A 26,853-nucleotide genomic window follows, 5' to 3' on the forward strand; every position below is an offset into this window, starting at 1 on the left:
GCTGATCAAAAGCTCTTCGTGTGGTATAAAGGTCTGAATGTCATCTTTGGTAGCTGAGTAAGGAAAAAAAATCAGGAATTTAAGTTTTTGAACGTAATGAGATCTAGTTCTGTATTTTATTATAGGTATTGTTGGTAGGACTTACATGGCATAAAATAAGAATTAGACTTTAGGTATCAGAAAGTGAACATTTTATGGAATATCTACTTTAGAAGTTTTATAAAATATATATTTAATGATGCTAATAACTTTTAGAGCTGATATATTTTCCTCTGAAGTTATAGACTCTTCTAATAACGCTCAAACGCAGCACGTAGAACCAAGATGAGGGGAACAAAATAGTGCTGCAAGTTTAAATGAAATCAGATTAATTATGAAGTTTAGTTATTTGAATTAGAAGGAAAATAAAAATAAAGAAAGCACCCACACCTCCATGAGATTTATACATATAGCACAGCATTTACTTTTATAGGTCTTGTCCACAGAATATTGCAATAAATAATAAATATGAAGACTAAGCATTGCATTGTATTTCAGTCTTAAAGCATAAAGTCTTAAATACATAAAGATCAAAACCCACGGATAATGGTAGCAATAGAGACAGAATGTTTCTGTTTAAAGGTGAATGGCAGTCAGCTGAGACTTCTTGAAATGCATAGGCATGACTAAATCAATAGGAAAATTCTCAATCCATTATTTTCTAAATGAAGTTTGATCTGTGCCAGTTATACTTTATGTCGGTCTATACAAGGTTGTGCTATATAAATACAAACAATTTAATGAGCTGTTTGTTTTCCATATATTAAGTGGAGTTTTGTGAGATACCACCTGGAAATAGTGCACTGGGAACTGTGACAATACAGACCAAGGCTCTGTTGTTAAAGTTGTGTGCTTTAACCAGCTGCAAAATACAGAAGAAAAAAATGAAACCATTTAAAATGAGTAGGAACAAGAATATGAGAAGCATCTGAACTCATATTGCATTTCAAGCAGCAGAGGAACCAGATTATTCTATAAAGAAAAAAAGAAAATCTTTCATCCCAACAAGGTCATGGTTCATTATTCTGGATGGTTCGTTTGTGTCTGAAAGAGGTGTGAGGTGCAATTTGGTGGTGCTGGCTGGTGTAGATGCTTTTAACCGCTCCCTTAATTTAATACCAAAACTGTCATAAAATAACTCTCCTACTATCAGTCTTAAAGCAGAGATCAGCTTGCACGGCGTTTAAGCAGTTCTCCTAACATGGCATAAGAATCTTGTCAGTCAAACTGAGCACAACAGAAGAAACCTGTAATGCAACTCTTGTATGGCTGCAGATTTCACCATACCTCAGTTCAGAGGCCAATACGTCTACAAGTTCACAAGCATTTAGTTCATTCTTGAAATGTTTGCAGATTGAGTGTTCTCCAGTTTTTTTTTTCTTCCAGTTTCAAAAAGGATGTTGTTGGTGGCCTGAGACCTTACATGCTAAGGTTCATCTCAAAACATATTTTATGGTTGAGTTATTGCAGACCATTTAAATTAAGGATTTATAATGGAATTGCTGACACGACCTTAGTTCTAGTTTTTTGAATGACATCATTATAATTATGAGAATTTAATGTTTTCAGCTTTAGTGGAACTGATGGAGTGTAAGCAAACAACCACCAGCAGCGAGTGAGAAGTAAGTAGTAGCAGAGCTGGGTAAATACACTCATAGGAACCTGAAGGAAATTTCAATAGGAAAACAAATAAAGAATATTTCAGACTATAAATAAATACCATCTTAACTTCCTTTTTGAGTGAAACAGAATAAAGAGTCACGATACCATTACACAGTCCTCCTCTTCCTCTATATAAAAAGCATTTGAGAACATCCAGAGATACAGGATGTGTTTAAACCAGAGAATGACGAGTGACTCATCAATAAGATAAAAATAAATTTAAACTGAGGAACAGGAGCTGAGAGAAACGAGCTCAGCAGTGAATGGGAGACAGAAAAATTAAGAGAAAAAATAATTAAAGGAAATACAAAGTACTGTTACCAAGCATGTATTTCCCTTCTAGCATTCCTTCCTATGCCAAATATTAGCTTGAATGTTGCAGAATGCTGTTAAATTTAAAAGTCAATACACGGTTTATCCTGTTGTGTTTTGTCTTGATTTTTGCATTTAGTTAATCAGTGGAAATGTTGAATTTCAACAGATTGCACAGTAGGACTCATCACATCTTCAGTCTCTTATTTCAGTATCCAATTGATCCAACTCATTCTAGACCAGGATCTTTCAGGTTAGTCACATAATTTGAATAAGTGACCTTCTGTGACCGAGAAGGAAATGAAAACGTGCTGCACTGAAAACACACTGAAAACTGTCACGCAGTGTCACAGTACTGCTCTTATTTGTGCACTTGTCTTTAGTGGAACAGGTAAGTCCATATCAGGTCTACAAATAACTTCAGTGTTGTCAGTGTGAGAGAACAGCAAAACATAGAAATGAAGATACGCTGAAGAGCTGTGTAAGCTCCCTAACTAGAGCTGAAGCCAGTATGCAAATATAAATGTTAATGTCTCTTGAATTTCAGCAAAGCAGAAACCAGAAAGGTTAAGCTCATAACAGTATTTCAGTGACAGCTCTGGGAATCAGAAAGAGTTGGTATAAAACTTGACTTTCTTATCAGCTGAAGGAAGTAAATGATACTCATGATTGGTTGTGTTTTAAAAGAAGAGAAAACAAAATGCAGTCTGCGTTTAGGTGTTCACTATGCTGGTACTGATGTGAACACAATAAGTAAGATCAGGTTTTTGTACATTTGGTTTGCTGACTATCACTTAATTTTCTTCTTATATTTCTAAGCAAAAATACAACAAGAAGCTTCTAATTCAAATGTATTTTTAGTGTAGCACAAAAACTGCAATGAAAGGCCTCTTGGAGCCACTCTGACACATCTCTAGGTTATTCAGAAATACTTCAGATACACATGGCAAAAAGATTCACACCTAGACAAGAAAAATAAATTCAGGATTATTCTGAATTTTTCAGTTTGAGATTTTCACTACCTGGAAATTTTTACAAGTATCCAGTTTCTTGCCTCTGGTATACACTTATTACTCTGAATACAGCTAAGGAATCTACTTAGTCAATCTTGTGTACTCAATTCAAAAGTGAAGTTCATGCAGAGACATGTGTCAGAAGAAACAAAAAATGCAAGTGTTGACCAACGTATAGATTTCAATTCTTATACACATCTTTGACCAGTGCTCTCAGAAATTTGTTTCTAGTGAAAAACAAGTTACTGATGTTGTTTAATTTCATTTCAGTCACATAATTTTCCATTTTAAATTGTGCAGATACCCCTTTCGTGACGTATCTGTCTGCAGTTCCACACTCCCTCTTCATGCTTTCAGTTAAGCATTTAACACGTGTAATGCTTTCAAGAATTCTTCTCAAATAATAGAAAGAGCTCTTGGAGAATACAGTGCATGTATTCATACTTGGTAGACCAAGTAGCTTTTTTTCCAACTTGTTGATTTTTTTTTCTTTTCAATATTCTCCATAAAGTTTTACATAAGCCAGTGTATGGGAACTGCTGAGTCAAGGCCTGAACCTCTGATTGATCACCTGGGGCGAGCCATGAGTCAGCCAGAGGAGCACAGGTGAAGGCAATTCCTGGCTGCACCCCTCCTAGACCTATTTAAGAGCTGGCTACCAGTGGGGAAGGATCTCTGCTGGAGATTTGCTCTGCTCGAGTTTTGTAAGTGAGCCCAGTATAGGGGTAAGCTTTTTATCTATTCTCTTTTTGTTACCATAGTCTGCTTTGCCAAGCTCTCTTGTTTATTTCGTACTTATTGCATCTTAATATTCATTGATTACACAGCCTGACAAATAAATGTGTGCAATATACCTTGCTGGTTATTTCAACAGGTATCCCAATCTTCTTAGATCACTGGGGAATTACACTACTGATGGTTCCCCAAAGGCTTTTAGCACTTGATTTTGAACCCTTCAGACCACAGAGTTGTATCATTGATTTCAGTGATTATAGTGTCCAATCTAAGCAAAGCCTACTTCTCTTTCTTCTAAGCAAAACATACTTGGGCAGAAAAGGCTTCACCCTAAAAATATTCATGCAAGCTGTTCCCTAACTCTGGAAATCACTGAACTCTACGATTCTTCATCAAAGCAGTTTATATCCATAGTTTTCCTTTTTTTTGTACGTATTACAGCATTTTAGTATTGACCAGGTTGACTACAGGCATCTGTCTCATATCTAAATCTAATCAGAATCAAAAATTAGATTTCTCTGCTGCCTTTGTCAGTTCTAGCCTTTATTAAAAAGGCAATCAATATATTTTGCTGTGGGAGATACAGGGTAATACTTACAAGCTGTTCTCAGAACAGGCATGGAAAACAGTACTTCTTTGCCAGGTTGACTGCTTTGAACTGCCAGGCTGTAGAGGTTTCTCTTGCTCCACCTGACTGATCTATTGTATCTTGAATTCTACCTCGCTCAGTGGATTAGATGCAACAAAAGTCAATGACATGTAAGTAAAAACTCGCTCATCTCTTGTCTCCTAATTGCTTAGGTTAGTTGAAACATGCGTAACTGAGTTAAAACTGGATCTGGCCACAGTGATGGAGTAAAGCTAGAGCTATGCTTTAACTGTGAGGAGTGTTCAATACTAAAGTGCTAGCTGCACTAATATCACTCAGGGACTGTACTGAGGAGAGACGAGTCAAAAGGATAAGCTCACATCTAGTTGCACAAGGAGGTCTCGGACTTGTTCCACTGTAACAGTGGGACAGAATCCATTCCCCACACCCTCACCTAGAGGCTCAGGCACGGGAAGCCTGACCACCCATGATGACTGATTGAAAACACTCACTGAGTACCTCAGCTTTTTCCATGTCTGAGGAGGCCAGCTCTCCGTTACCTTTTACCAGAGAGGGAACACTCTCCTTGGCCTGGCTCCTCCTGCCTGCGTACCTGTAGAACCCCTTCTTGTTATCTTTGATAATTCCCTCACCAAATTCAACTCCATCTGTGCCTTGGCTTTCATAATCCTATCTCTACACATGCAGACAACAGCCCTGTATCCTCCCAGTCTACACAATCCTGCTCCCACTTTCTGTATATTTCCCTCAGTTTAAGCTGCAGGTCCTTGCTCAGCCATGCTGGTTGCCTGCTTCCCCTGCTTGGTGACTTCTGCTGGGGGATGGAGAGCATTGTGATCTTTAAAAGCAGGGTGCTTTTAAAGAGCTGCCAGTCCTGTTCTGTGCCCGTGCCCCTAAGGGCAGTTTCCTAGGGAATTCCATCCAGCAATTCCAGCTGCAGTCAGAAATTTGCTATCCTGAAGCACAGGGTCCAAGGACTATAGAAGGTGATGAAAAAGCTCAATATGGTGTATAATTCACACTCCTCCTTTTGTTTCATTCTTATTTCAATGTTAAAACAGAGAGGACACTAATATTATCCCCAGTGCGTTGTTTTGAGCACGTAATTCATTTTTCATCCCCTGTTTTTCTCTGAATGCTTCTGACCCAGTGATAAGCAAGTTTAATGAACTACAAAATGAAAGCTACCAATCATTTCAGGAAGTCAAGTGATGACTAACATTGCTATCTGATTTTAGCTAGATTTTTCTTTCTATTGTTTTACAGTTAGAACGCATAGTGACCCTATGGGGAGTTCTAGCTGTGCTGGGGAAGTCAGCATGAACATAATGAGTAATTATCTGGGCATGACATTTTGTGAAAATTTGCCTAGGATGCTATTCCTAATATAGTTTCCTGTATTTCTTGTAATGTCACTTGTTGTCTACATCAGTTTTTCCAGATATAAAAATGCACATACACAGATGTAGATAGGGAAACTGCAGAGACATTAGTGCTTCAAATTACACTTCTGCTGAGATTGATTATAAGTATGAAAATAAAACACCTCTGAGTGCGTTTCTTTGTCACAGAAATGGTTATGTAGCCCTTTTACTCTTTAAATATTTTCTAGTTCTAGTTCTATAATAATTGTCTACTGAAATAAGTCCCTGAGTACTGGTACTAATTGATGCATATTTATTGTTGAAATGATTTTTCTTCATTTTCATCATATTTGAAACAAAGTAGATGAGATTACATGTGTTGCAGTAATTAGATAACATAATGAAGGCTTGCTTTCCTTTATTTTTCTTACTTATTCTTTCTTGATTAAAAAAAAATCACTAGTTTTATCCCGTTTCTTAATGAAATTGAGTTATTAGTTTTCATAAGATTGCTATGTAGATACCATACTGTAATATACAGATTACAGAAGTATGTAAAATGGCATTACATATAACTCATATACATATACAGAGGAGCTATATATAAAATATAGTCTTTCTCAAATTTGTCATTCTAAGACTAAAATGAATTTCTTTTTTGCCTATTCCTGTGCTAGGAAAATGCTGTGTTAATCTACTGTAGGAGAAATTGATAGTGGCAATCAAGAGAAAAATAATACAATAAAGAAACAAAATATAATCATTGCTTCTCAAACTGTTCAAGATATTTAAAATATTTGTATTAAAATGTTAGTGTTTACAATAGTATATTAGATATCTAATTTAAATATTTATAAATACTTAATGTTTAAGGCTTAGTTAATGTATTTAATATTTAATTTGAGTATTTGCTAATCAGCAGTGCTGAACATGCAGAAATTTGTCTCATATTTTCCTGGGGTAAATATTTAATTTGATTTCTTTCCTTCCTTTCTCAGATTCTAAGGCTTCAAATGGGAAGTATGCACCCAAATTGAAATTGCAAAACCAGAAATGTACTCAATTCTTCGTAAGTTTTAGGACTATGCAGAGAAAAACATTTTCACCTACCTACCTATATTTTCACCTGAAATGCTTCTATGTAAAATTCTGCTTCAGGGCCTGGCTAGTTATGGCTCAAGTTTGAACAGATAGACTCTTCAGCTTCCTTTAACTGCATGCAGCTCAGGGTGTGAAGAAAGCCCCCAGCCCTTGCCACAAGGTGTAAGTAACATAAATTGCTTCGGCACTGACTGGAGCCAAGAAGGAAATGTGGTCAGAAGAGTGCCCTGACCACTACACCAGAGATTCTCTCTGGCCCAGCGGTTTTAATTATTCCGTTGAAAGCCAAGCAGGAGGTAGAGAGAGTGCCTTGTGCCCAACTTGGCAGCGCTGTGCTGTCTGCTGCACTTTGCCATCAGCCTGCTTGCAGCCTCTCGAGCACATGGGTGATTGCATGCCTCCTTTTCTCAGCATCTCTGAGTCTCTTCTTGTAGAGAAACCTTGAGCATCTAATTCAGAATGCAGAACGGATGTACTTGCTGGACTTGCTATCCTGGAAGATCTTCCTATCTCTACTGTTACACAACATGAGGTTTCCATGGCCTGCACAGAAGGGTCATGTAATAAACCAACACTATAGCAAGCGTGACTTTGAAGAGAAGAGAGAAAAACAGAGAACATGAAGGCGGTAGTAGCAAGGTCTCAACATTACTCAACATCAAACTAGCTATATAAACTTGCTGATATGTTTAATTATATTTTTCTTTAGCACTTGAGACTCCCATGACGGCCATCTGCTTCTGTTGCATTTCCTGAAAGCTGTTTGTTCCAAGAAACACGGCTGTGAATGACAGTTTTTACATATTTATTCAAGGAAATTAGTAGAATAAGCTTTATCAGTAGAATAAGCATAATCCATGTTCCCAAGCTTGTTGGTTGAGTGATGCCGAAGAGCAAATTTAAAACACAGGGCAGCTTACAGTTCTCTTATTACATGGTGATGAGCAAAGGCTCATTAGAATTCTCATGATGTTTCTGCTTTTCCGAAGTATGTAAACTGTAAAAATGGATGATAGACAAGCTTTACATCTTGGGTAATGTGTGATTAAATTACAGCCATTTAAACTAAAATACATGAAGATTATCATTTTGGGATGCTGTTTGCTAAAAACGTCTTCTTTACTTTCAGAGCTATCTATGTTTAGTCTGAAATGCACAATACCTCTGTGTCCTTTACCCAAAGCATACAGTTCCTGCTGTGGAACACAATAACCAGGAAGATAGATCAGGCAGGTGAGGAACCACAACCGATTTACAAATAAGTAGAAGCAACAGGAATGTCTTTTCCAGAGCTCAGTTCACAGTGTTCTGTCTGAAGGAGATGGTGAAAGCTGGGAAGTCAAACATGTCTCTTCCCCAAGAACTGGGATTTCAACAGAATATAAAATGTGTTTACATACTCGCCTGGAGAACCTAACAAAGAATACTGCTGGATCTTCAAAGGCCTGCTGTAACAATTATTCAAGCTAGATATTAGAGCATTGTTTTGACATCTTCTCTGCTGTGAAGCCAGATGAAGGAAGTGCTGTGTCACAATTCAAGACTAAACTGAGAAATACAGTTTACAGGATTATCCTTCCAGTTTGTTTGAAATCTGTGAGTGACATGTAAGTAGAATGTTTTAATTAAGGGTTTTACCTTAACAGTGCTATTAACAAATGCCACATAAAGCGTTTATGGAAAATCAATTTAGAGCTATTACACTCTTATCCAGAGAGCCCTCTCCTCAGCAATCTCTAATCTTTCCTCTTTTGGCATTAAATTTTACCACTGGACACCTCTGGGTAGGTAGAGAGATACAGTGAGATAATGATGCTACATTCAATTTTGGATTACAGTCTGTCCTTCCATTAGACTGTCATGTTTACAGTTTACCTGTTCTGATCTAGGACTTCATGCATACCTTTGAGCCTGATTGCGCACCTCCCTTCTGATTTGATCATAACAATGAAGAAAGAACAATGCATTAAAGCATTATTTTGTGTGTGTGTGTATATACACATACATACATACACATATATATTTTTTGGCTCTGTTTATGGAGATGGGATGTTGTTAATACTCAATTTGCGTTATGTTATTTGTATGCTTAAGATATGGGATGCATATTAAATTGAGCTCTCTACTACTACACAAAAAAATCAGTCTGTCTGACATCTCTAAATATCAGACTGCAGTAACATTTTATTTTCCAGCTAGACGTGTGTTTAAATACAGGGAGCCTGGCTTCTTTCCAACGCTCGTTTTTATTAAGGCCAGCTGTGAAGCAATTATTGAATACACTAAAAATGGCTCTTGAGAGTAGGACAATATGAGTTTTGTCCAATATTGATTAACACATTGAGTTTTGACTAAATACAACATTTTAAGAGCTCGCTCTGCTTTGAAGTAGAATATCTGAAAAACTGAAGGAACATAATTTCTGAGAACTGCGTGGATCTAGGTCAAGGGCTGATTGCAACAGAAAGTACAGACATAACTGAGTATGCTTTTTCCTAAATAAATAATGTGCTTTCAAATACCAATAAAGGCAAAATAATGGAGAAAGCACAAACAAGGCAATTCAGTTTGACAATGAAAATGTGCAATGGAAAATACAGCCTATACTGCACATGCATATTATACATAAATGCTATTTATATAATGTTTAAGTCTTATTTTATGGAAGTAGAACGTCTCCTTTCTTTCAGGTTTGTAACCCAGTCATTCTGACAGAGATGTTAAGTATTTCTGATGGATTTCCCTCTTTCTGTATGCTTTTCAGGCACATTTGGATGTGTATTTTTTTTTACCATATGAACTTCTCACGTGTTTGCACAAACACCTGAGGCATTAAGACGACATATAAATGACAAATAACTGTATCTAGGAGGACTGTGGTCCAATTTTAACTTCCTTGTAGTTACTCATATTTTCAAACAACTAAAATTCACTGTTCTAGCTATAAGACTCTGTTCGATTTTACATTTGCATACTAATGGACAAAAGTATTTGAATTCCTACAGATATCTGTTGCTGGCTTGATGCAGCCCTGCTGCTTCCTGTTAAAAATGGTGATTAGAAATTAATATAGCTATCCCATGCATTCACAGCTTGAGATTTGTAATATGTAAAGAACAATCATTCCTAAAGGGGCCTCGCTTGTGAATGCTGTATTTAATTAATGCCCAAGGGAAAGAGCAGAAGAGAAGGAGGAAAAACACTGCAGCTGAATTTATTCTGCAATTGTAGCAACGTTAAACACTGCATGCCAGATTTAATGGCCTGTATTCATCTAGCTAGCAGAGTGCCTCACTCAGAACAAATGGTGCTGTCTGCCTTCAGGAGACGAGGATTTTCAGATGAATTTAGGAGTGTGGAGTAGATCTCATTTTATTTTCTCTACTGACTTACGCTAGGCCTGCCATCACAAACACCCAAGCTCCTCCATGCATACAGTTAGCTTTGTGCCTGGGATATAAAGATTTTTTTTCACTTGTAGCATGTCTTTAGCTTTGTGATGAGGAGGCAGCCACGCAGCAGCAATCTGTTGAAGTCGTACCAGTCATTTAAGTTGAGACTGACACTTTCTTTTAGTGCCTGGCTGCTTCTAGTATGTGTGAGAAGGTGCCTGCAACAGCTACAGAAAGATCAAACACACTAAAGTAAAAGACTGGGATCGTCATGTGCATCCTAAAGGAGTGGCTCTGCATTAAAAGCAAAGATTTGAATATTGCTGCAGGGATTAAAAATGTTAAAATTATATATATGTATATATATATATATATATATATATATATATATATATATATAAAATAAATGCTAACATACCATGTCATTTTTTTTTATTGGTACATTAGAAAGCACTTCCGTGCACATCAAAGATTACCCACTGAGGTAATCCCAAAACAGGCTTTGCTTGGACTGGAATTTGCAATGTGAAGAACACAAGACCACCCCAGTGAGATCAGGCCAGACCCAACCTGCCCAGATGCTCCTGCTGTTTGGTAAACCAGAAGAGAAGCTCCAGGTAAAATTGACAAGTGTTCAGAAATAACATCTTGTGTCCATTGCCTCTTGTCCTAGCACTAGACATGAGCAAAATGAGCTGGATCTGTTTTCTTTACATTCACCTTTCAGATATTTGTACGTATTGATAAGATCCTCCCTGCTGTTTATTTTTGTTTTCATTGCTTATTATTTTTTTTCAAAGCTGGTCTGCTTTTCTCTCTGCAATTGAGAGTTAAACACTAATCACAAAGGTTCTTTCAGCTGAGCAAGAGCATATTTTATTGAAATATGTTATAATTATGAGCATTCAGGCCCAAATATGTATTTCTGATCACACTGGTAAAAACTTCCTTCCGTAAAGAAGGAGAGATAATGTCCATACAGCTATTACAGCAATAATTTTTCTATATATAAATACAGAAAGAGTAGCACATGTTAAACATCAGACTAAACTGTCGCCCTATTTAACCTTCATCTTTTAAACTATGAATAATGTAAGCACACAATGGGAAAGTGCTAGGGATAAAACAACAGAGAGAGAGAGCAAGATAAGGCGTCTCCCCTGGCTAAGCCCAGAGCTCCCAATGCTGAGACCTTTCCTCTGTTTCATCACATCCAGGCCCGCTGTGGACTTCTTGGGCCAGGCAGGAGCATTGAAGGGTATTGCCCATTGAGGGCTCTTCCCAGCTTAAATTTTTGCTGTCACCTTCATTTTCCCATATGCAAAACTGGGCAGAAGCTCTCCCCTTTGAAAGGGGCACCCAACTGTGTGCAGGGCAGTGGAGATAGCCCAAGACTTACAGACAGTTCCATGGCCTTCTGCCATGATGGGGGGCAACTTCTCCCTGTGGCCTTCATCCATATTAAATGGCTAAACAGTGGGTACTCAGTGTAGCAGTGGGCACCTCCAGAAGACTCTTTTCTTGAGGCCATGTCTTTCTGCTCACAACAGAGCAGCCTCAGTGTCCAGTTTCTTGCAAGCTGCAGTGACTGAATCTTGTTTGTAGGTGTCATGCCAAAGGCTTTTGTCTTCTATGATAGTTTTAAAGCAGGTGCACATGAGCAGTATTCAGTCAGAAGCAATGCTGTGGTGTTGGTTCTTCTTGTTTGTGAATGTTATGGTAAGTTTGCTTTCCATCTCAAGATGTGTTTACACACTAAATCATTCCTTTACTTGTTTCAGGGCTTCCAAGCTAGTTTCAAATTTCTCCTTGAAGATTAATGCAAAGATAGCATGGGGTGACATTCAGCTTCAGGCAAATTATCTGAGCTCAAGATAAAATACCTGTGTGAGTCCTTATCAAGGATCCTTTCCACAGAGCCTGCGCTGGGCTCTGCATTACCTCAGATTCACTTGTTGTCTTTGTGAGCTGCACTTGCATCTTGGCTGCGATATAAAAATATCCTCACTGTCAGCTTTCAGAAGCCATCTGCTTCCTGCAGTAGAGAATGAGTGTTTGGGATCCGGATTCTTGAGAGTAATTATTTTCATGCAGTGGTCATTACTTCGCTTCACTACTTATATTTGTGGGCTGCTGTAGATTTCTTGCCCTTCTGGAAAAAGCTTGATTTTATTTTTTTCTCCTGTTTCTTGTTCAACAAAACTGCTAACTCACAAGCCATGATGTGCTGTGGTGTAGCAGATGGCGCTGTGATTCTAACAGTAATGCTGACAGTCACTCAAGAAAGCAAATGGAGGAATGCTCTTTGTGCCTGAGATTCCAGGTCTTGTATCTCCCAGACCTTTGAAGCTTCAGGTCTAGTTATACCACAGACTAACTCTGATATTTTTTTCATTTGCTTTTGGTTAGCTAGCATAAGCAGTTTCCATAATATATTAAAACCAAAACAGTGTCCTAGCAGTGCTATAGAAGTGTCAGAAGGGAGGCTTATCACCACGAGCAAGAAAAAGAAATGTTCTGACAGTCACTTAGAAAAGAGAGCTGATAGCTGTATTTAATTTCTGAAAGTCTCAGTTGTGACGTCACCCTCAAATAACCATAACACAGCAGCAGTGAGATATGTGAGCTTAAAGTACAGGCAGACCATTTCTGGACTTAGATCAGTTGTGTTCTGCATTTGTCCTGTGTTAGAAATTAATAACTTTCTGGCAGCTTTTAGAGGAAGATCTCGCCATTCTTCTGAGATATGTACCATCTTGCATAGAGATACTGCACCAGGAAATGGCAAAATCCCTCTGAAATTCTGCTTTTCCTCTTTCAGGAAACCTTAATAGTTCTGGTAAAAGAGCAATAACGTAATAGAGTTTATATTCTGTGCAGGGAATGCAAAAAACAAATGAAGTGCTTTACATTTCATGTTTTTCTTTAACCTTTTTCAGTAAGACACCTGTTATATTCCATTTGTCTATTAAAATTATGAAATCTGGTCTTGAAAGAGGCCACTTTCATTCCAGGAGCTCTCTTGCAGTTCCTGATCCAACATCACTGACAAGGAGAAGGAAGCCAATCCAAATCTACAGAACCTCTTTTTTCTGTGTTCAACCACTTTGTTCTCTAGGCTTTGAAAGAAATAAGACAGGCAACTACGCCACTGAGACTGAGAACTGGACTCCCTTACTCAAAAAGTTATTAGGAAAGGTAAGCTATTGGTACTTCCTAAACATACTGGGAGGTTAGGTGATATTTGTGCAATTGCTGTTTATAGGTGTGTACTCTACTCATCTTCTGCCATGTCAGACCGTATCTCCAAAGAACTGTTTAGTAATTGTGGATCATTTGTATAGACTTGGAATGCTAGATTTACTTGCTTTTCTGTATTCTCATGTGATTTAAATGTTACTTTCCTGCTGATTCATCAACATTCAGAGACAAAAGTGCAGGAATTGGGCATGACACAGTATGGCTGAGAGACCATACCTATGCTTTAAAACTCTTCCAAACAGAAACAATCTATTTTTCAGTGCACAAATATATTCTCAAAATAAAGAATAAAAAAAAAAAAAGAAGGAAAAAGAAAGAAGATGAACAGCTTTTAGCTTTGACCTTCTAATCAGGAGGTTCATAGAAACAGCAGATGTTGACTTAAGCTCATGTTAAGCTCACCTGCCATTTTTTAAGTCTTCCCAGAGAGGATATAAATATGTGCTATTGTCACTAGATGACTGTATGAAGTTGCACCTACATGCTTAGATGCTGGTATCTTATTAATCTGCTCGAAGGAAGTGTAGCACGAGCAGCTGAGAGGAATTTGAGTGTTCTCCGGTGACACAGGATCGGGAATTCTCACGCACAAAAAAAGCAGAGCAAGTGACATTGCTGAACTCAAAGGTATCACTCAGGAAACAAACTGAAGGGCTGATTCTTGATTAAGTTGTGAGTTCTCCTCTCTCTTCTTGTGTAGGAATGCCTACATGTTTTCCTTTTTGAAAAGGGGCAATTTGGCTGATTAAACCAGGCTGCACTTTAAATACGCAGCTGGTTACCAAGGAAACAGTTTTACTTTGACACACAGCTTATCCTGTTTTAAGTGGTGCAGCCTGTTGTTATGGCAATTTGGAATGCCACTGTTTTTTCCTTCCAAAGCAGCACTACACAAAATAACAAGCCCCCCCCGCTCTGCCCTGTTAAAATGGGTTCAGTAATTAAAAAGCTGGAGTTGATTTAAAATCGTGTAGAATGGTGTCGTTTCTCACACTTAAGAAGCTAAAATTGACTGGAACAGGAAAAAAAAAAAGAATCAGAGCTCATGAAGAAATAAAAGTAAAGGATTCTGTTTTATACACTGAAGGCAAGGGGAAGTTCTTTACTATGAGAGTGGTGAGGTGCTGGAACAGCTGCCCGGAGAGGCTGTGATGCCCCGTCCATCCCTGGAGGTGTTCAAGGCCAGGTTGGATGGGGCCCTGGGCAGCCTGGGCTGCTATGAAATGGGGAGGTTGGTGGCCCTGCGTGTGGCAGGGGGTTGGAGATTTGTGATCCTTGAGGTCCTTCCAACCCTGGCCATTCTGTGGCCATTTCATTAACAGTAGTAGTAAATGATCAGGCTTCTGCTCTGTAACAAATATTTTCCATAAAAAGAAAGGGAAAAAAAAGAACAGCACAAAACACCATTGCTTAAGTATCCTAATGGACCTCTTCCTGATGCCACAAACACCTTGCATTAGACTCTAAGTGATCACAGACCGGCAGCTTCCCTATTTGAAATAGGAGCAAATTCCAGCCCCACTGCAACAGATGTGTTGAAAGAATCCCTAAACTTGGATCTGCAGAAATATTCAGTTCATGTTTAAGCAAGAGCTGCAGTGGTGCTGGGAATGGAGAGAGATCTGAGAGGCTCCCAACTATGCAAAGCCTGGGAACAAAAGCAGTGAACAAGAAACTTCAATCCAATTATCCAGCCCCAAATAAAAATAGTGGAAGAGCTCTCTGCGTGAGACGAGTGCTGTTTCAGTGCACCTGCTGGAGCTGAAGTAATTGCCTGATTAAGTAGTTACACCATTTTGAAGGAAAAAAATGGCTTTCATTTATGAATTTCTCGAGTTGTGAAACAGATGAATATTTGTCCTTTTTCTTCTTCCTTTTTCTTCTTCCTTTTTCTTCTTCCTTTCTTCTAGAAAATTATTCAAGACTTGCCAAGGAATGGTAGTCACCAGAAAGACAAAGATTCCAGATACACCTGCATCCTCCTTTCATCCTCTTCAGTTTTTACCTATGTCTCCTCAACTCACAGACTCTTTACATTGCTGGTCTTCAGCAGAATCTAGGAAGGACAAATCCCCTTCTGCCATCTGCCACTGTAAGAACATCATCTTTTCTGCAAGGGTGCCATCCTGGCATTTAATTCCTGTTTGATACACAGCATAACTTTGTTCATACCTTTTTCAAAAGCATATTACTTTGCTTATTGATTTAACTCAGTGGTTCAACTCTTTCAGTTTTCTGTCCCCAGTAACACCAGCTGCTTGTTGGTTACGTATCCTATGTACGTATGTGGGCTCATGTGCAACAGAGACACTGCAATAGTCTTCAGTGGGATTTCCACCTTTCTTCTCTGTCAACTTTATTGACAGCATTCCGTGGTCTTTTGTCCTCATTAAAGAATTCAATTTAGGTTAAAATTTCCCAGTGTCACAGACAGATTCTCAGTACTTGGGAAGATACTGACTTAAATTTCTACTGCAATTTAGAGATTTGAAATTTGATAACAGAAAAATGTTCCTCTAGAATAAAAGACCTGATCCATTGCAAATATAAGTGTGTAACCTCTTGGGGATTTTGAGGTTCTCTACGTGCGTCCATCTCCTTTTAAAGTGCTTAGATCTCCCTCTATTTGTTATAAGACAACAGGAGTTAAATTTGAGAGTTCGATGTTGCCTCTCTCCTTTTACAATTATAGATTTTAGCAGGTTTGGGGAATTTTAGCTGAAATATCTATTTCATTTATTAATTTATATGTTTAAATATTTGAAGTAACACTATATATGCATCTTATAGTATTGACAACAATTATTCTGGTTTTTGAAATTACTCTTTCAGTCTTTGCTATGAGGAAGATATTATTAATATATCAGAATTATCCACTTTGAAATTCCTCTTCCATTAGTTTCTTTCTGCAAATAAATAAACCTCAGATGTGGTATTTTAAAATAAGTTTATAAGCAATGTTTTAGATAAATCAGATAGATAGAAATAATACCCGACAGATTTACCTCCCAAGTAGACTTTTGGGGAAGCTAGCATGAAAAGAGGTATTTTCAGATCAAACCTGAGTGCTGTGCCTCAGACCCCTCTCTTTTTCTTTTCGCTAGCGTCAAAGTTGCTTTGAGTTTTCCAATTAGTTTCCTTAAAACACTGCTACTGTCTTGCTTTAATATGTCTCTTCCTCTCCTGCGGCGTTTTTTCCCCTCTGATAACTATCAAGAGTCATAACAACTATTATTCCAGTCTTCTCCCCTTTTTTGGTGTCTGTGAATTTAATTTCTTTCTGAGCTTGTATCTTTGAGAGCTACATTCCTTCCAGCATTCTGCACCCTTGTTTCTGGCTTTTTTATCTTTGGTTTTATTTTACACTCTTGCGGATGAGATGCGAGGACAAATCTTTTCTCAGATGTTCCTTTCTTTTCCTTTAAGAAAATCTCACTTGTTGCAGGGAACATGAATTTGAAAAGAGAGCAGAGGAGCCATTTTCTGTACTTCATACATCCACAGAAAGGTGAGCAACAAAGTCAGTCTGAATCAGTTCGACATAAATCTGATCTAGCTTACAGGATACAACTTATTTGGCTGCCACAACAAAGATATTAGGGGTACCTAAATGTCTTTTGACTGCCATTTTATGGGTGACTGCAAAAGTAGTTGGGGAGAATATTTTCTATTTCCCTGAGACTTGTACAAATCTGAACTACGGAAGAATAAATCAGTGATCAGCTTGTACAAGATACCAGCTTTATGTGTTTGGTGTTTATAAGCACTGTGGCAGCACTAGCTAATTAGGGCTATAAAGCTGAGAGTGACCATCTATTTCTGTGTCCAGGCAGACAGAAGAAACTCAGTTGTGGGGTGAGGCTTGTCCACATGTGCCTTTGCATCCGTGGGCTACAAGACTTGCTCAGGACCATGGGGCAGAAGAGCAGTAGCAAAGAGTGGGACCAGCACTCAGCAGCTCCCTGGGCTCTGCTTTAGGTAATGAACCCTTCAGGTCCTGATGTCTTCAGGGTCACCCCAGTCCCTAACCTTTCCCTAACGGGAAAATCAACATTAAAAGTTGGTTTGAATTGCAGAGGTGTGCCACTTTCCAGTTAGCTACTCAAGCACCCTGGAGAATGCAGTTCACATTGAACCTCTAAGCAATTTACCTTATGGTAACATCACATACTGAACAGCTCCTAAATTTTCAGACAATTTGTCTAAACTGTGTGCATCAGCCTCATGCGCTCCTCACTGCAAGATTTCTGCAGTATGATTATTCTTTCTGAAATTAGATTTGCTCATTACTCTTGTCTCCAGGTTGCTGTAGACGTTCTACTTTCTTTTTTACTTCTGTTCTTTTGGATCTGTGCTTTTCTCTTACGTCCCTTCTTCTCTGCGTTGCTTTGCTTTTCGTTTTTCAGCAACAGATTCAGGAATTCAGCACACTGCAGATAAGATCATTAAAATGCCTTTTTAGTGTGACAATACAAGGAGATCAACAGGAGATAACAGAGGGAACATACTTCACTCATTTGTTCAACAGACATTGCTGCTAAATTCAGGAACAGTCTCTAACAAGCCTGTGTATGTGTATGATTTCTGTTTACAACCACTAGCTATGGGATGAAATCAGTAGATTTTAATTTCAATCATCACAAATTCTTCTAACTTATCTTTAGCAAGGCTATCATACCATCAAATAATAGTTATAGTATATTCTTAAGCTACAGAAGACGAAAATTAGAAGGTGTCCTGGATAAAATTAAAAAAAACCACCAATTCTGATTCTTATTTATGCTCACATCTCTAAATCATTGCAGCTGATGTAGATGATAATTACCATTATCGCATTCCCTAATGTCACAAATGCTTACCTCACTAGTAAGTCTGCATGCCCTCTAGCAATTACACTGAATAAAATCCAATTGCAGAAGGAACGCTGGTGAGCATGACATAGAGCTACAGCAAATTGAAATGGCATTTCAAAATTTGCTAGATTCCTTCTATTCAGGCTAGCCCATTTACTCAGCTTGTTCTCATTACACCCTTTGATATGAGTTATTTGATGGGTTGCTGCTGTGTACGTTACCACACTGAGCTGGCAGCAGTTAGCTGTTGTTTTATGAGGGATTATTTCCATAAAGGTGGAAAAATGGAACTTGTACAAAGTACAGGCAGACACCGTAGGAGCGTAGCGTCAGCTCTCACTTTTGCACTTCAGTGTCAGGGCACGGAGAAGCAAATCCAACACAACCCAAAACGATGGGGGTTGGGGCTGGGCAGAATATCGTCAGTGTTACTGTTCCACTCTGAGTCACCAGCTAAACAACAGCACCTAATTTCAGTTTATTCCATGAAACTCAGGATCAACCTAGATAACTGTTTTCAGTAACAGCATTACCTGTTTATTTGGCAGGATTTTTTTTAATAACAAGATTTTTAATAACAAGGTATGAAACTGTATGTGGGCCACAGCTAGCTAAGTAAGCAGGAACAGTTTTTAACTACACTAGAAACTTGCTGCATCAGCTGTACATGCTACACAAGTCTTTGGAACAAGAGAGCACTATGCCTGAAGCTTCAGCCATCTCTGTTCTGTACAACAGAATGATTCTCTCAGGGCACTTGCATTTTGTGTCTCTGGCACTGAGGTGATGTCTTTTCTTGTCTGTCTTTGCTTTCTGCTCACCTCCTTCCCATTAGCGTGGCATCCTAAAATCCTCCAAAGGGTACTTCTGGCTCTGCTCAGTCATTCTATTTGCCTTAAAGCTCCAGAATGTTCAGAGCGCAGTAGGAAAGACTGCAGAACTGTTTGCACAGAGAAATCTGCTCATATTTAGAATCAAAGGGAGGTCAACACACCCCCCAAAAATCAACAATCCTTTCTCCTGTGACATTCCGTGTTAAGAATCACAGAATCACAGAATCACAGAATCACCCGGGTTGGAAGGGACCCCAAGGATCATGTAGTTCCAACCCCCCTGCCTAGCAGGGCCACCAAACATACACATTCAGATCAGGTTGCCCAGGACCCCGTCCAACCTGGCCTTAAACACGTCCAAGGACGGGGCATCCACAACCTCCCTGGGCAGCCCGTTCCAGGGCCCAACCACTCTCCTTGTAAAGAACTTCCCCCTAACATCCAACCTAAATCTTCCCTCCTTCAACTTAAAACCATTTCCCCTAGTCCTGCTGTTGTCAGCCCTTTTGAAGAGTTTACTCCCCTCCTGGGTGTAGGTTCAAGAAACTCCATGACAAACAAAGAGTTGCACAGAAATAGCTTGTTACAGTACACTGTGTGGGGAAGATAAGGGAAACATAAAAGTTGCAAGGAATTATGAAATTGCCTTTTCCCTTTTTTGTTAAGAATTTAATTTATTAATATTTAAGGTTTTATAACAACAACAACAAACTAAAGACCGATGACCAGCTTCATGGACACAAGGATAGAAAAAGGTATTGACTTCTCAGGCAGGCCGTCCTTAAAGAAATTTGATAGCTGGCAGAGGGAAATTTGGCTGAACTGGGAGTGAAGACAATCCAAAAAATGATAAAAAGAGGACGTGGTCTTGAACTGAAGGGATGTTTCCCCTGCCACTGGCCAACATAGGCCGTGTCCCTCCTGTCTCTGATCATCTGTCTTTTTTAGAGCAAACCTATGCAAAAGGTTTCTCTTTGGAGGTGCTCTGATGATTTTCTTCACTCAAACCTCTTTGCTCTGCAATCCAAAGTTATTTATTAGGTGGCTTCTAATCTTTGCCTGTCTTTGGAAAGATATTTTTCACTATCAAACTCGAAATGGAAGAGCGATATGAGAAGTTGTTGCCCTCTGTCGTGAAATGCTGTTAATATGTGCATTTGACTACCATTCTGAATGTTCAGAAATCTGACAGAGCTACTTGACTGCCATGGTTAGAAAGCATAAGCAATCAGAAGCCAATATTTTGTTTGCCCTGCTGCAGATTTATTCCTTTCTTTGTCAGCAAAGCTTGAGAGAGGAAAGAGGCTGAAAAAATTCAACTCCATCCTGCAAGCAAGAGGAGAAAATTCACTCTGAAAGTGAGGAACACATCTGAAGCTGTGCTGAAATTCTCTCACGTTTGCATAGAAAGAACCACAGAAGAACACGAATCCACCAAAAAAATCCCACCCACACCTCTTTCCTTACATAAATTCTTTATCATCCTGCAAAGTTTGTCAGCAACTAAAAATCATAACAACGTTGGAGATAAAATTATATAATGAAAAGAAAAAATCTTGGCGTTTCAAGACTTAAAGTGCAAGCTCCACATTAAACATTCAAGGATGTTGACATTTATTTCCTGCCTATCTGCAGTTTTTGAAAAGACATTTGTTATCTTCCTTTTCCTTTTTTTTCCCTGCCTCCCTACCCATATCTGCCCACAGTAGTAAAGCAGAACACCTTTTTTTTCTCACCCATGCCTGAAGCAGTTGAGAAGCACCCGGGTGCTTCATTGTGTTACACCTTGTGTGGAAACAGAAGCACTGACTACAAGAGAAAAGTGGGTGGGAATGTTTGGGAACTTCAACATTTCTGGAAGATTCATTACAATACATCTTCCAGTGTCCTCATTTCTCATATTCTCTTGTTTCCAGTTACACATGATTAATAATAGGCTTTGTTCTAGTCACAGTCAGGTTCTTAGCACAGTTTTCACTGAACCTAATAGAAATTAAATTGCACAACAACTTCATTTGAGGACATATATAAAAATAAGATGGCCTACTGGACTACTTTTCACAAGCTACATCCTTCAGTGAATTTATTCTTTAAAGGGTGTAGTCTGGTAGCCTGTTGAAAGATAATTCTGTCATTGGGGATTGGGGCTTTCAGCGAAAGGGTTGTTTGGTTGATTTTATTATTATTACTATTATTTATTATTTATTTATTTTGCTTTTTTTTATTTAGCTTTTGTGTTTTGGGGTTTTTGTTGTTGTTGCTGCAGGATGAATTTGCTCATTCCAAGAGTTTCAGAAAGTGCGTTCAAACAAGAGATTTCACATTTCTCTTTCATATTTGTTTCATGTTGATCGTGGAATCATAGGTTTAAAATCATTTGAGTTGGAAGGGACCTGTAAAGACCATCTGCTCCAACTCCCCTGCAATGAATAGGAGCACCTACAGCTCCATCAGGTGCTCAGAGCTCCATCCAGCCTGCCCCTGAGTGTCTCCAGGGATGGGGCATCCACCACCCCTCTGGGCAACCTGTGCCAGTGCCTTACTACTCCTACTGTAAAAAACTTCTTCCTGATATACAGTCTAAATCTTCCCCCTTTTAGTTTGAAACAATTTCCAGTTGTCATATCACAACAGACTCTGCTAAAAAGTCTGTTCCCTTTTTGTATTACAAGTATGTAATTTATTTACAGCACTAGTAAATGAAACATTAGGACAAATATTACAGGTACTGAAGTTTCTTTGTTGCCTCATGGCTTTAAACTTTGTATATCACTGCAGACTTTGAAATAATAGGAGACAGCGACAATAAGAAAAAAATAATTACAAAAATTTCATGTTGAATTTTATGTTGATAAAAACATTTTTCATCTGAAGTTACTGTATTCGTTTAGATCAAAACAAAGCAGGAGAAATTTTTTTTAGTATGTTTTTAAAATATAAAGAAATTTTCCTCAGTGCTTTCTTTCTGGCAGGTAAAGTCTCAGGTTGCAGATAGACCTGCTCACTAACTACATCTGTTTTGCATGATAACAGCTTTATTAAAATTACAAATGTCAAAATCTGAACGGAATGAGCAAGGATCCCAATCTAATATCTTTATTTTCTACTATCTTTAATTGAAACTGGATACCTTCAAAATTTAACTTGCAAGAAGATGGCCAATACTGAGCTTTTTCTTCTAAACTGTTAGCAGTGTATTCCAGCAAAGGAGAATTCAGATATTCAGTTAAATATAAAGAAAGACCTGACCATCAGAGGCTGTCAGGACAGGTTCACGTCTTGTTGTCTGACTTCGGAAGTTGTGGAGATTTTTGGCAATGCACATTGTGCTGTGCAGCAAAGGGGCACTTGGAGAACCTGGCCAATGGACATAAAGCAGCTTAGTCAAACGGTTTCAAAACAGAATTCCTGTAAAAGAAAGTCCAATGGATCTGAAATGTCGCCAACTGTATCTGCACCTAAAATACGTATCAGGCAAAACTTTGAGTGGAAAGGAACATTTCCCATACTTGCACTTTTGGTGACCTGGATCAAGGTTTCCCAGTTTGGAGCACAGTATAGTTAGCCCACTGTCCTTGGGACAGTTTCTGAATCCTCTCAGTCCATTCATCAAGTCACAGTAATTTCCCTTCTCTCACTTTTAACAGTGGGGTCAGAAGGCCCTCTCTTCTGTTTCTTTAGCTCTACCACAGTTCTCTATCTTTCCGCATGCAACTTCCCTTTTACTTCTCTTGCATCAGTCCAGAATACAGCAGACAAAATAATTCCACATCAGAAGTTCGTAATTGCCATCCACATTATAGGTGCTCCACAGCCAGAAACATCTAAATCTCCACTTCTGGCTCCTTCTATTCTTTAACTGGCTCCCATCCTGTCCTTTTATTTTGATTTCCTCTAGCCAGAGAGAAAATGCTTATTTAAAAGCCTTTTTTTTTTCTTCAAAATCTAACAGAGTGCCCTTCCTTTTTTTCACTAATCTCCATCACTGTGTTGGTCGTGCATTTTTTCATTTTCTTTAAAGACATGTTTAGTTCATCCTCATCTCCTTGGGAATAAGATTTACATCTTATGTGAGTGTCCAAAAGAAAACATTAAACTGAAGTGATCTGACATCACTTTTTCTCTTAGGTCAGTGTCTCATATTTTACTATTCATTATGTTGTTGAATCAGCCTTGACACACTAAATCAAGCACTATTTCATGCTAACTTGCCAAGGAAAGCATTATCAAAACACAATTTTGTTAAGACTTTTGAGGAGAGGAGACAGCAGAACGAACATGCTGCTGCAAAATTCTCTTACTGCAGAAATTTAAGATTTCCAGTACTGATTCTAAGAAAGATGAAGAATCTAAATAGCCAAGATAAAAGATACTTGGTATATTCTTCCTCCTCTCACTCTATAAAGTTTAAGCTCTCATAACTTAAACCCACAGCTTAAACATCATGGCATAAACACTGCGAGGGGGCTTCCTTCCTTTGCACTGTCACTGGTTGTATGGGAACTGCTGAGTATGGCCTGAACCTCTGATTGATCACCTGAGTCAGAGAGCCACGAGTCAGCCAGAGCGGCACAGGTGAAGGCAATTCCTAGACCTATTTAAGAGCTGGCTACCAGTAGGGAAAGATCTCTGCTGGAGATCTGCTCTGCTGGAGTTTTGTAAGTGAGCCCAGGATAGGGGTAAGTTTCCTATCCCTTCTCTTTTTGTTATCATAGTCTGTTTTGCCAAACTCTCTTGTTTGTTTTGTAGTTATAACATCTTAATATTCATTGATTATACACTGGTACATCACCAAAGTTAGAAATATTGAATTAAGCGGAAGGCCTCTAAGCTGGTTTTTTAGAGGTGTTTATATAGGACTGTTTATAGCTAATTTTCCATTGCCTTTGCTAAAGGAAATCCTGCCTGTAATTTGTATTGATAATCTCAGTAAAACAAGTTTAATGCCTATTCAACTGTACCAAAAGCCTCAAAGGTATAAATAGGAAATGGTTCCGATTTCATTCGCATTGGTTTTATCAAAACTATGTTCTAAATTACTGCAGGTGGGGATGGAAGAAATGTTATGTCTGTCAGAGATTTCTGAGTAGAGCTGTTATCTATGAAAGAAAATTGAAGTTAAAAGGTATTATGTAACCAACTGGCCATGACTAGTAATCCAGATTTTTTTTTTGTTAGTTCTGAATAATACTGACTTTTTGATTAGCATTGGTAGCAGAATTGAAGAAGTGGGTGTACAAATAAAAACCCAGCATTTTTAATCACAGCCCCACTGCGAATAATGATTACTGCTGCGCTGCTGAGATATTCCTATTCTTCATGTATAAATTATATGCCGACAGCTCCAGGAGAGCCCAATTATTTGGCAGGGTGCTGAGTTCGTGAGGTTTCTTGTTGGGAATGCAGTCAGACTAAGGAAAATAGAGTGAAATCAGATTCTGTACTCTCAAGATAAAATAGATCTGTCCAGTATGTGCAGTGTACTGACAACAAATCAATTTTGTTTTGGATTCAGAACCGTCAATTTCTAACAGCTGACAAAAGATAACATCAGTGTTTTGAAGTAATGAAGGGGGCAGCATGATGGAATGTTTATAGAGTCTTAATTTGTTAATAAAGCTTTCTGCCTTTTGAAAAATGGCATCAATCAGATAAGCTTTAGATGTAATCTATCTAAAACAACGTAGCTTAAATTAATTTGTCAGAAAATAAAGAGGCATTATGTTCCTATCAAATATCCTATCAATAGCTAAGGAGGTTGTAGTTTCAGTCCCACTGTCACTCAACACACGCTGACTTTTGATAGTTTATGGAGGTTATCCAAGTTGAAGGAGGGAAGATTTAGGTTGGATGTTAGGGGGAAGTTCTTTACAAGGAGAGTGGTTAGGCCCTGGAACGGGCTGCCCAGGGAGGTTGTGGATGCCCCGTCCTTGGACGTGTTTAAGGCCAGGTTGGACGGGGTCCTGGGCAACCTGATCTAAATGTGTATGTTTGTTGGCCCTGCCAGGCAGGGGGGTTGGAACTACATGATCCTTGAGGTCCCTTCCAACCCGGGTGATTCTGTGATCCCCAAAATAGTATTGCGGAAATGTCTTAAAATAAAATGCAGTCTTACTAGAACTCCTCAAAAATATTTTCTGTGTACTAAAGAACAAGCATGAGTGCCTTTAAAGAACTGATATAAGGGCATGGTGAAAAAGCTATCTGAGCTTTAATTATTGCATTAATGTAATGTCACAGTATCTGATTCCCAAAGATAAGGTGATATTCTTTATAATGAGTAAAAACATACGTGTCATGACAAGTAGAGAACAGTGCCCAGAGGGTAGTAGTTGATGGAGTGAAGTCCAGCTGGCGACCCGTTACAAGTGGTGTCCTCCAGGGGTCGGTGCTGGGGCCCATCTTGTTTAATATCTTTATTGATGATCTAGATGAGGGCATCGAGTGCACCCTCATAAGTTTGCAGATGACACCAAGTTGGGAGGTGGTGTGGATCTGCCTGAGGGTAGGGCGGCCCTTCAGAGGGATCTGGATAAGCTGGATCGCTGGGCTGTGAATGGGATGAGGTTCAACAAGGACAAGTGCCGGGTCCTGCGCTTTGGCCACAGCAACCCCATGGCCTCTTCTCCCAGGCAACGAGCAGGACACGGGGTAATGGCTGCAAGTTGTACCAGAGCAGGTTTAGGTTGGATGTAAGGAAGAACTTTTTCTCTCAGAGAGTGGTCAGGTGCTGGAATGGCAGCACAGGGAGGTGGTGGAGTCGCTGTCCCTGGCAGTGTTCAAGAGGTGTCTGGATGATGTGCTGTGTGATGTGGTTTTATAGCTTAGTGGTAGTAATGGTGATATGAGGATGTTTGGACTCGATCTCATAGGTTCTTTCCAGTCTTGCGATTTTATGATTCTATGATTCTGAAACACATCTTGTTTCTTCAGTTTCGAGCAGTTAAACTGGCTTGTCTGCTCTATCATACCTCCTTGGAGGAGGGCACAATTTACAGGGATCTGAACAATTTAAACAATGTGTATTCGCTATAAAGGATGGTTATATGCAGCAGAAACACATTTTAATGTGGGTATTCAGTCTCTGCATTGTATATAATCAAATGTATTTCACAGGAAAAAGCAAAGATATGGTTAGACACATCAAGCTTTTGCACATTGAGATTAAATATAGCCACTGTTGTAAGTCTAACAAATAGACTACTTAAATAATCACGAGCTATGAAAGGGGAAAGAAAGAACAAGTATATTTAAATCTAACAGTTGAAAGTTATGGCTTGATATAAACCACTAATAAACTATTGTCTTTTTGTCACCTCCTCCAGAATGAATGGTACAGATTTACCGAATTTGCTTTTGTTGTTTGTTTTGTTTCTTGAGTGTATGCAGTCAGTATGCTGTGGGTAGCAATTTAGCCATTGCAGTGTTCTAAATCATCTTCAGTGTAAGGAATGAATAGGCAAGAACCCACCACTGCCACTACAAACCAGTCCTGAAAGCAGAACTGTAGGCTGGTATGTGCAACTTGATTCAAGTGAACAACCTCAAGTATCTGCCTGCATGTTTGAGCTTCCACTTAATACTGATCATTTTAGAAAGATGTTTAAATGAACGCAAGAGAAATTCTAGCCCTCTGACAGGAACCATTAGAGGAAGGCAAAATGCATTGTATCTCAGT

The 26,853-nt window shown here is 38.8% G+C and overlaps 1 long non-coding RNA gene across 1 annotated transcript in view; it reads left to right on the forward strand.

Annotated features, from left to right (window-relative positions):
* LOC125691600 (uncharacterized) overlaps positions 1-17,461 on the forward strand; it is a 61,320-nt gene extending 43,859 nt beyond the window's left edge. Inside the window, exons 10-16 of the long non-coding RNA XR_007376180.1 lie at positions 3,538-3,751; positions 4,405-4,520; positions 6,734-6,804; positions 6,894-8,443; positions 10,676-10,845; positions 16,935-16,997; positions 17,319-17,461. This is a non-coding gene — a long non-coding RNA (uncharacterized LOC125691600). The remainder of the gene's footprint in view (positions 1-3,537; positions 3,752-4,404; positions 4,521-6,733; positions 6,805-6,893; positions 8,444-10,675; positions 10,846-16,934; positions 16,998-17,318) is intronic.
* The last annotated feature ends 9,392 nt before the right edge of the window (positions 17,462-26,853 follow it).

The sequence above is a fragment of the Lagopus muta genome, chromosome 4, assembly GCF_023343835.1.
Source record: "Lagopus muta isolate bLagMut1 chromosome 4, bLagMut1 primary, whole genome shotgun sequence".
In the NCBI taxonomy this organism is placed as follows: domain Eukaryota; kingdom Metazoa; phylum Chordata; class Aves; order Galliformes; family Phasianidae; genus Lagopus; species Lagopus muta.